Here is an 11,380-nt window from a genome sequence, read left to right as displayed (position 1 = left end):
CCTGTAATGGATACTCTTCCTTTGAAGGAGGAAGCAGAGTAGACTCATGGTCCTTGCAGGGGCTGACATGATGCAGACAGATGTTCTGGGTAATGGTATTTGCCCCCGTGGACCCAGATATTAATTTAGAACCAAAGATGAAAGAGGCTGAGCCTGAAAGGAGGTTAGAGTGATCTTTCCCAACAGAATGTATCAGAGAGAAGCAGACCAGAGGGTTATAGGCGCTTGTAGGAACCACAAAGAACAGACCTGATGTGGGCCCCAGTGGTAACTACCACATTAATGTTACTGTGGACGCTAGGGGTGGGACCCCAGAGTGCTTGAGTAGCATTGGAGAAGAAATTCCAGCCTGGGGCCAGAGAGGGTAAGCTAGGGTCCCACCTGTCATAGTTACCTTCTTGTGTCAATGTGACTATGCTGCTGCTGCTAAGTCACTTCAGTAGTGTCCGACTCTGTGTGACCCCACAGACGGCAGCCTACCAGGCTCCCCTGTCCCTGGGATTCTCCAGGCAAGAACACTGGAGTGGGTTGCCATTTCCTTCTCCAACGCATGAAAGTGAAAAGTGAAAGTGAAGTCGCTCAGTCGTGTCCGACTCTTAGCGACCCCATGGACTGCAGCCTTCCATGCTCCTCTGTCCATGGGATTTTCCAGGCAAGAGTACTGGAGTGGAGTGCCATTGCTTTCTCCCAATGTGACTATGGTACCCTGTTATTTGATCAAACACTAATCTAGATATTGCTCTTAAGATATTTTATAGATGTGATTGACAGCTGCAGTCAGTAATCCTTAATCCTGATTTCCTTACTTTAAGTAAAGATTACTCTTGAAAATGAGTGGGACTCAGTTGAAGGCCTTTAGAGTAGGAACAGGTTTTCCAGGGAAGAAGAAATTCTGTCTCAAGATTACAAAGTTAACTCCTGCTGAATTTCCAGCTTGCTGGCTGGCCTGACAAGTTTAAGATTTGCCAACCCTCACCATCATGTGAGCCAATATATATTCTTTCAGATAAAACTCTTATAGAACATTTACTTTTTATTTATATTTATTTCATAACTATATATCTCTATTGCATTCTTCCTGCATCTATCTACCTACCTAGATATCCATTCATTCCATTGAATCAAAAATCTTTCTTTAAAAGTTTTATATTAAAACCAAATCAATAACTTTAATGGGCCCAAGGAGACCCATTCTCTGGCTACCGAATGATAAGGCCCTGATCCAAAACCAGAGCAACTCAGCATTTCAAAAGCTTCATTTTGCCACAGTTCTCATTCCTCTCAAGTCATGCATCACTCCCATTAACCAAGAGCCAAAGTTATTCTTCAGGGATTTTTTTCAGTCTTTAAAAAAAATGTTTTCCCATCCCAAAGCTGTTCCATATGTGTAGAAAGGAGCCATCAGCCCAAGTTCTCATTCTTGCAATCAGGTTCCTGGGGGGACAGGCCCCCAGGACAGAAAACCATCTCTTCATGGCTCTTTTCCTTGGAAACCGAGTAGAACTTTTCAGGGAACTCAGCTCTGCAAACACACATCAGTTGAAGGTAAAGTGGTGAAATGGGCCTGTTTTGTACCTGGCTTCTCTTTTTGGAAACCCCTCTGTGTCATCTTCCTTTCACCTCTACCCCCAGGTCCCTGCCCCTGCCCCTAACCCCACTTCACTCCCATCTGTGCCCTCAGCTTACTTGTAATCAAACCTTCTCTGCTTACCGATGTCTGGACCGTGCTTGCCTGAGCTCAGACATTTCCTCCTTGAACCATCAACCTTTCCTGGACTCTGGTCCCAGTGTAGTTGGGTCCCATTTTCAGATTAATAATAACGAGGAATAAATGTACCCTTTCTAAAGTGCTGGCTTGTTCCCACCTAACTCAAGGAGTTGGCCCCATTTATTTAAATTTTTTATATTAAAACAAATCAGTAGCTTTACAAAGCCTTGTTCCATATCAAGCGATGGGGACCTAGGATTGGAACAGTCATTTCTCAGATTCCACGCATCCACTGGTGGGCAGGAGCTAGCTCACACGGAGTCATGAAAACAGGTAGTGAAATAATCAGGGATTTTCTGAGCCAGTTGCTAAACTGGTGGTACTTTGAAATTGCCCATAGTGGGAGTATTTGTCCCTTTGGAAATTGGCAATGCCACAAGTCAGAACACTTTTCCTTCTTCAGAGAGCTGGCTCACAACATGTCACAGCACTAACTGTCCTTTCTCACTTACTTCTAAAGCAGCCAAGTGAAGTGTCAGAAAAAAATCTCACTAGTCACAGGGTATGGGGTGTGAGTGAGAAGCTGGAGTGAAGGAACCTCTTACCTTCTCTCTAGACAAGAAGCCCTTTTATCATTTTTCTCTTTTGTCTTCATTAAATATTATGATCCTTTTGATTACCTTAATTTATGATTATGATCCACCATGTATGTCTTGTCTGAATCACCCCTTAATTGTTTTCCTCTGTATCTTAATTGGAATCTCCTTCAGGAAAGGTGATGTGTTTTACAATAAGAGAAATAACTCAGGAGCAACAGAACCACGAAAGTGAACATGTGCTGGGGGACTGGTAGGATACCAAGAATGTCATGTTTCAGTTTGTCCTATGAGAACTGGGCCTGAAGGATGCCAGCAAAAGGTCAAAGTGAGCCTGGGGCATGTGTTTCCTGAGCACCCATAGAGAGTGTAGCAGAGGCTGAGAGAGGACCAGGCCGTTTCTGGTTATTTTTAGACTCCTGGGGAAAAAAAAAAGTACAAATGCTTTAATATAGACAGAATCCTTCAAAAGGATGGGAGGTTAAGTTCTGCAGAACTAGATGTTCTTTTTTAGAACTTACCATGATGGGAAAATGCAAACAATGGCTTTTTAGTTTTAAAAAATATATTTATTCATTTAATTTATTTTTGGCTGCATCGGGTCTCAGTTGCAGCACCCGGGATCTTTCCTTTCAGTATGTGAGCGTTCTCTAGTCGTGGCACAAGGGCTTCCCTTTGCTGTGTGTGGGCTTCTCTTGTTGTGGAGCACCGGCTCAAGAGCACACAGGCTCGGTAGTTGCTGTGTGCAGGCTTAGCTGCCCTGTGGCATGTGGAATCTTAGTTCCCTGACCAAGGATGGAGCCTGTGTTACCTGCATTGGAAAGTAAATTCTTAACCATTGGACCACTAGGGAAGTCCCAACAATGGCTTTTTAAAATAGGATAACTGTTTGTCTGCCTGCCTTTTCCCTAGATCATGCTTCCCAGGGACTGTCCGTATTCCATGCCTGTAATCCTAACCCCTGGTACAATGTCAGACACCTATTGCGTGCCTCCATAAATGATGGTTTTTTAAAAGGATGCAAATGAGAACAAAGGACAAGAGACATCATGTAGAGCTAACATTAGCAAGGCCTACCTTCTCTGGCTGGTAGTTTCTAGACTTTGAATTTCATAGGTGGGAGCAACTTTTGAATAATCTTGAGGACCAATGGGATTGTCATCTTCTTTTGTCAAGTGATGTCACTAAAAATAAGTCAGTGGCAGCCATTTCCTAGGATTAATATTTCATTAGGAAGAAAAATATTCTGAGATGAAAAAATGAGGAGGAATAACAGTTCTTCCAAAGAAAGGAAAGGGCAACTTTGTATTGATTATATGCCGTGGTAGATATATTGATATCAAAAAAAAAAAAGATATATTGATATCTATCTGTATGATATATTTGTATATCCTTGCTGGATGTTGAAGAATTTGAGTCTTTAGGATTTCATCAGAGTCCAAAGAAATTCTTTAGATAAACCCTACTTTTTATGAAAATAGCAAAGAGGAAATTACCTAATAACCACAGATACCGTTTACTGTTGTCTGCCTACTAAGTGGATATAGGCTGTTCATTCTGTTCATTTATTCCTTTGGTATATGAAGCTACAAATATGAAAGCCATTCAGTGAAATGGATGTCTGAGAGTGGACCACTCCTTGAACATCTGCAATCAGGATTGATCTGGCCTAGCATTTTGAGGGTACTGGAGATGGGAGGTCTGGTTCTTCTTCTTTTCTGCTCTTTGGGTTTACGTGGGCAAAGTAATCCCCTAATCGGGGATTTCCCAGAGTCCTCAGGATCAAGCATGACATAGCTGGAATGGTGAACCTCTAGTTGTGAAGGGCCACCTCAGGCTAGATTCTGGGTGTCTAGCCCATGATCCATATATGTAAGAGTTTAACTAGGAGATTGCTACTGTCTGTGAGATTGGTGTAGACAAAATTCTAGAGATTTGGCTCAAACAAGCCTTAGGAATAGAGTGTACATATAGATCAGTTGTTTGTTTTACTAAAGAGGAATCTTACATTTGACAAGATGTTTTGGGTTTCTTTGTTTGGAATCTTTACTTCCCAAGCATCATCAACAGACTTTTATTGAATTATCCACTATGTGCAAAGAAAAATGGTAGACATTATAGGTGACACACCAAGGAAGAGTTACCCACAACCCCTCAGCCATTAAAGCTTGTAGTCAAGTGGGAAATTTGGATGGGTAAATGTTACTTTAAAATTCAAAGCAAACCAAAAACCTCTTTCAGCAAATTAGATGTAAGAAAGACAAGTTAAAAGCAGAAATGAGATCTACAAACATTCATTGGAAATACAGATTTCTAACTGGAATGTTTAGGAAAATGTTTAAGAAGGAGATGAGTATTCAGGAGGGCTTTGAATGTTGGAAACAATATTAAAGAAAGTGGAAACATCTCAGGTAGGGACTATCTAAGGGATTGAAGGGTGGGTAGAGCACAAGTTGGGCTGAGGGATAGAGGTTAAAATACCTTGATTCTGGCAAAGGCTAATGGAGCAGTGGGAGATGAGGCTGAGTTGGCCAGCCAAAGACTGCTGGTAAAGAGTGTGGAATGCTGGGTAAAGGAGAATGGGCTAAGGGTACCTAAAAATGAGAACCATCAAATGTTGCTTTTTCCATTTCTTTAAACAAAATGGCAGTATGATAAATGGATAGGATTTATAGTATAGTCCTAGCTTACTAATGAGATAGTGCCATGTCCTTCAGATTGGAGCGCATGCCTGTGGACCACCAAACCTAGCCACTGAGAATGGGATGGATTATCTTGAATTTATGGACCTGGAATTCATGTGTGCTGGAGTTTGGGGCCTGCGTGTAATTTCCTTTCAAGAGAGAGAGGATCGGTTTGAGCTTCCTCCATTCAGCATGTTTATAAAAACCTTGGAGAATTACTTTCCAGACCATGGGTGGGGGGAAGCCGTTGTGTTTCATAGTGATCCTATAAACAAATGAAGATGCTTTTTTTTTTTGCAACAGGAGCAGACTGAGAAAAATAGTTTTTGTGGTTTGAGAATACAGCTGATTTCTGCTTTGGCTAAGGCATCTTTCTATGTTGACTTTCTCTTCCAAGGAGAATATTAATTATTTTTGCTGGCAACATTTGGAATGTTCCCATTCACACTCAACATGTGAATGTCTAGAAATCGACACGTTGTAGCTGTGTGGTTATCTTGGGAGTTCAGCAACTCTGGAGTGAAGTAAGGTGGGGGAAAGACAAGGAGGAGTGACAGCCCTTATTTCTCCAGAGCACGCATCATGATTGCACATCAGAATTGTGCTTAGAAGAAATCTTTGTGACACTGAATCTGAAGTTTCTATTAATATGATTAGTTTGATGAACTTACAGACTATCAAGACTCATATTTTTAAAATTATTATTATTTTTTTAATAAGAACGAATAACTTAAAAAAATACCTAGACACACTAGGTCCTGTTGCGGCATGTGGGTTCTTTTGTTCCGCACACGGGCTTCTCAAGGTGCATGGTCTTCTCTCTAGTCATGGTGCAGAGGCCCAGTTGCCCTGTGGCATGTGGAATCTTATTTTTCCAACCAAGGATTGAATTCATGTCCCCTGCATTGGAAGGTAGATTCTTAACCACTGGACCACCAGAGAAGTCCCATTATTTCCTTTTGTTATTGTGTAGAACAGCAACTGGTGTGTTCTATTTGAAAATTAGAATAAGTTGAAGCAAAGCTGGAAGTGGGATTCACCCCAAAGTGGGATGATGATTCAATGGCTAATCCGTTATTAAGACAATAACATTGACATCTTGGCCAGAGGACAGATCCCCTATGCTGTCCTGGCAGGTGCTGGTGAGTATTACCAGCCGAGTGGCCACAGGCAAAGTTGACTTTGTACAGAGATGGAAAGAAGGTGTTGTGCCAGGCAGGCAGCTCTAGCAGGTGCCTGAAATCCATCAAGTCTGGAAGACTGGGGTTTAGATGGCAATGTTTGATCCAAAACCCAGTGTTCTATTGGACACATGTTTGACCAAGCAGAGTGTACGAAAATCCCATGAAGAATGGGTGGAGGACAGAAGGAGACCCTGAGGACAGCACGGCTGATGGGCCTGAGGGCTAAAGACATCAGAAGGATAGACAAGCACAAACAAGCCAGCTGTGGGTCCCCAGGAGTTTGTCTGAAAGTTCCTATGCAATTCTACCTCTTGCAGAAGATTCCCCTCATCTCCAGCCCCTCTCCCTCGATCTCTCTCTAATAGTGATTCAATGAATCAGCTAGATTTGCTGTCAGATCCCCAAACAGAATAAGGGTCAGATGGGCTCTGAGGGGGAAACAAGGAAGGGGAGCCTGAGTTGCCTTGCTAGAGAACTTCTGGAATATTCTATTACTCTTGGCAAAAAAATATATAGACTTTCTCCAGAAGAGGCCAACTTTGTGATCTAGTTGTAAGTACCCTTTTGATCAATCCTTCTAACAATATGCCAGGTCCACAATATGATTTTCACAAAGCACAAAGAGTTCTAAAATGTTAAAGCAAGAAAATACTTAGGGATCATTTGGTCCAGAGGTTTTTGAACTTTTTCTCTTTTTAAAGCAGTGCAACCTTTTCTTCAAAAGAGATCAAACCAAGAAGTCCAACATAAAGTCATTTATAAATGGAACAGCTCTGGCTATCCCCAGCGGCTCTTCTGAAGCATCCCGGTAGAGAGGTGAACTGATTTTGTCAAAGTCATCTAGGCTGGGGAGGGATTCAGCAGACCCCAGAGTCAACTGGGCTCTCATACTCAGTCCAATACTCTGTTCATTGCACCATGTCATACATATTGAATGCTGATCTGACAACCCACAAAGCTAAGATACAGAACTTCTGGCCTGAAGATATAAATGTGGTGCTGGTATTGTAAAGTTATGGGATAGCTAGTTAATAAACATATTTTTTTTATTGTTATATTCCGAGGAGCAAAGATGAAACCTGGGTAGCTGAGGTTTCTTGCAGACCTGATTCTGGGGACATTGAAAGGACAAGGAGTTGACTATGCTGGGTGGAAATTCTGCTGCTTAAGTCCTTTAATGTGATACTGATTCTCTATTTTGTTGCACTTATATCTTTATTTTTAAAATTCATGGTACATATGCAGAAGTTTGTACAATATCTACATACAGTTTAATAATAAAAATATGAACATCTTGGATCTCTCCCCAACCCTGCTTAAGAATGAGAATATTTGTGCTCACTTCAGCAGCATATATACTAAAATTGAAACAATACAGAAAAGATTAGCATGGCCCCTGCACAAGGATGATATGCAAATTCATAAATCGTTCCATAGTTTTTTACTACTGTATTTGTTACCAAAAGTGGTTCTACATATGCTACTGAAAAAAAAATCTGGAAATTCCTAATGTCCTGAGTATTAATAATAAAGTTTAAAAATGCTTTTATATTTATATATACAGAAAGAATGAGGATATTTCCAATACTGTTGAGTCTCTCATACGTGGCCTGCTCCTATTCAATCTCCGTCTCCCAGTCACCAGTCTGAGTCTTGTGTATTTGCCTGCTTTTCACTCTAGTTTTACTACCATATATGCATCTCTAAGGGGCTTCCCAGGTGGTGTTAGAAATAAAGAACCTGCCTGCCAATGCAGGAGATATAAGAGATGAGGGTTTGATCCCTGGGTCAGGTCTTCCTGACCTGGAGGAGGGCATGGCAACCCACTCCAATATTCTTGCCTGGAGAATCCCATGGACAGAGAAGCCTGGTGGGCTGCAGTTCATAGGGTCACAAAGGGTTGAACACGACTGAAGAGACTTTGCACGCATGCCCAGTATGCGTCGCTAACCAATGTATTATCTATTTTTGTCTGTGTTTAACATTATAGAAATGGAATCATTTCTCATCTTTTTTCTTTTGCCCAGCTTCATGCTGTAGAACATTTCTCTTATTGCAGAAAGCCGTGTCTATTATCTCTAGATATTTATCCCTGAAGTTGAGTAGAGATTAAACCAGGATGTTAGTTATTAGTATTTAGTGTTGTGTAATGTTTTACCATCTGAATAACCACCATGGATTTATTCATATTACAGTTGCTGGATATTTGGTATATTTCTAAATTTTGTGTCTATAAAATGCTTCTGTGAATATTGTACCTTTTCTCTTCTGTAATTGCTGCTCTAGGATATACACTCAGGAATTGACATGGTGGGTGAAGGGTGGAAACATTTTAAAATGTTACCAGGTGAGAACTAACAACTTCACTCCCTTCTCCCTCCCCGTCTTTCTTCTTTCCTTCTTTTCTTCCCCTTCCTCTTCTCTTCTCTCCTTTTCTTATCATTGGACCTTAGGTGTTTAAACTGGGTTAAACACAATTTTTGGCTCATGACACACTCTCATCATTAGACCATACAAGTTCTTCTCTTTATCTACATATTCATCCATTCATCTATCTAATCATCCATTCATCTATTTGCCTATTAAAAACATACCATCTTGGATAAGGAAATGGCAACCCACTCCGGTATTCTTGCCAGGAGAATCTCATGGACAGAGGAGTCTTGTGGGCTGCAGTCCATAGGGTCACAAAGAGTCAGACATGACTGAGCATTTGAGTGTTAGAAAATAAAAAAGTCTAGCTGATTCATTTTGGTGTGTAATAGAAACCAATACAACATTGTAAACCAACTATACTCCAATAAAAATTAATTTTAAAAAGAAGTGGAAAAAAATAAGATAACAAAGGAATATGTATACTATGATTCAGTTTTAAAAAAATAAAATATGTGTGAGTAGATACATACACAAAGAAAAAAAACAGTTATGCACATATAAAGGAAAAAAGCTTACTCACATGGAAGTGAAATAATGTGTGATTTTTTTTCCTTTGTGCTATCCATAGTTTTCTAAACTGTCTTTTCTTCTACTTTCTACCTTAACTTTTGTAATTAAAAAATAATAAATGTTGATGCTTGAAGGAAAAAACAAACAAACAAAAAAATGCCATCTGACCAATAGGCAGATGTTTACCAATTACTTAGCAATTACTTGTGTCCTCTTCTCTTAACCTGTTCTTTTGCCTCCCCTGCAGAGGTAGCCACTATATTGAATTTTGAGCTGTAATATATATGTGTGTATATATATATATACATATATATTTTACTTTTTAGGAAAAGTTATTTTTGGATACCCATACACCATGATATAGTACCAATCGTGGTATAGAAAATTACCCCAAATGCTAGTATCTTAAAACAACAATTATCATTTATTATCTCAGAATTACTGTGGGTCAGGAATTCAGAGAGGGCACATCTGGGTGGCTTATCTCTGCTCCATGAAGTTTTCTGTGACCTCAGCTGGAAGACTGAAATCCCGAGGGGGCTGGAATCATCTGAAGGCTTGACGGGGACTACAGGACCCACTGCTAAGGCCAGCCATGGTTGGACTGGTAAGATGCTTCCTCTCCATGTGGGTCTCTCTACATGCTGCCTTCTCTCAGGGCTGCTGTGTATCCCCATGACATGACATCTTGCTTTAGTGAGCATATCAACCATTGTTTCTTCTAGCCTAGATGCCATCTCAAAGAATAACATGATGAAAATCATAACATTTCTCCATTTTCGTATTCAAAATAGATAAGGATCTTGAATTTGTAGAGAAGTAATCTATAAACTATTCAAGTGGAATAACAGACTCTGGGTTATCAGTTACAATCTAGGGCATGTGAGTCAATGAAGACACTGGTTGCAAAAAGCCAACATGTTCTGACTGTCATTTAAGGGTGTTGGAAACTAAATAGCATCATGGAAGAGAAAGATGGTTTTATCCCAGCAGATGTGCTGCTTTTGAGCCCAGGCACTGTGCCACAGGAAAGAAAGGATGCCTCCAGAGGAAAGTGGTTATGGGGAGATAGAAAAGATATAAGCATGAATATGAGAGAGTGAATATGAATATATGTGGGAGAGATGAAATAGGGTAGGGAGAGGCAGGAGCTGATTTTATGAAAACAGAATGAAAAAGTGGTTAGTATTATTCAGCTCAGAAAGGTAAAGTCTGAGAGGATTCAATAATAAAGAGGACGCAGATGTCCTGAATTTCTAAAGAAGTTGTCTTTGAGAGGTTGTTGCTGTTGTTCAATCACCTAGTCGTGTCTGACTCTTTGTGACACCATGGACTGCAGCATGCCAGGCTTCCCTCTCCCTCACCATCTCCTGAAGTTTGCTCAAGTTCATGTCCATTGCATTGGTGATGCCATCCAACCATCTCATCCTCTGTCACACTCTTCTCCTTCTGCCCTCAATCTTTCCCGGCATCAGGGACTTTTCCAATGAGTCGGCTATTCGCATCAGGTGACCAAAATACTGGAGCTTCAGTTTTAGCATCAGCTGTTCCAATGAGTATTCAGGGTTGATTTCCTTTAAGATTGACTGCTTTGATCTCCTTGCTGTCCAAGGCACTCTCAGGAGTCTTCTCCAGCACCACAGTTTGAAGTTATCAATTCTTTGGCATTCTTCCTTCTTTACCATCCAGCTCTCACACCTGTACATGTCTACTGGAAAAACCAAAGCTTTGACTAGATGGACCTTTGTCAGCAAAGTGATGTCTCTGCTTTTTAATACACTTTCTAGGTTGGTCATAGCTTTCCTGCCAAGAAGCAATTATCTTCTGATCTTATGGTTACAGTCACCATCCACAGCAATTTTAGAGCCCAAGAAGAGGAAATCTGTCGCTACTTCCACCTTTTCCCCTTCTATTTGCCAGATCTTAGTTTTTTTAATATTTAGTTTTTTCACTCCTTTATCCTCATCGAGAGGTTCTTTAGTTCCTCTTCACTTTCTGCCATTAGGGTGGTATCATTTCCGTATTTGAGGTTGTTGTTTCTCCCTCCTATCTTGATTCCAGTTTGTAACTCATCCAGCCCAACATTTCTCATGCCATGCTCAGCAGATAGGTTAAATAAACAGGGTGACAGCAGATAGCCCTGTTGTAATCCTTTCTCAATCATGAACCAGTCGGTTGTTCCACAGAGGATTCTAACTGTTGCTTCTTGAGCTGCATACAGGTTTCTCAGGAGACAGGTATGATGGTCTGGAATTCCCATCT

At 40.7% G+C, this 11,380-nt stretch overlaps 1 non-coding gene across 1 annotated transcript; it reads left to right on the top strand.

Annotated features, from left to right (window-relative positions):
• The first annotated feature begins 7,506 nt into the window (after window positions 1–7,506).
• On the top strand, window positions 7,507–7,613 carry LOC133233839 (U6 spliceosomal RNA). The gene has a single exon (XR_009731887.1). It is a non-coding gene; the product is annotated as a U6 spliceosomal RNA (small nuclear RNA).
• The last annotated feature ends 3,767 nt before the right edge of the window (window positions 7,614–11,380 follow it).

The sequence above is a fragment of the Bos javanicus genome, chromosome 20 (assembly GCF_032452875.1).
Source record: "Bos javanicus breed banteng chromosome 20, ARS-OSU_banteng_1.0, whole genome shotgun sequence".
In the NCBI taxonomy this organism is placed as follows: Eukaryota; Metazoa; Chordata; class Mammalia; order Artiodactyla; family Bovidae; genus Bos; species Bos javanicus.
The sequence above is the reverse complement of the archived record's forward strand: the minus strand, read 5'-3'. Positions and strand labels throughout refer to the sequence as shown.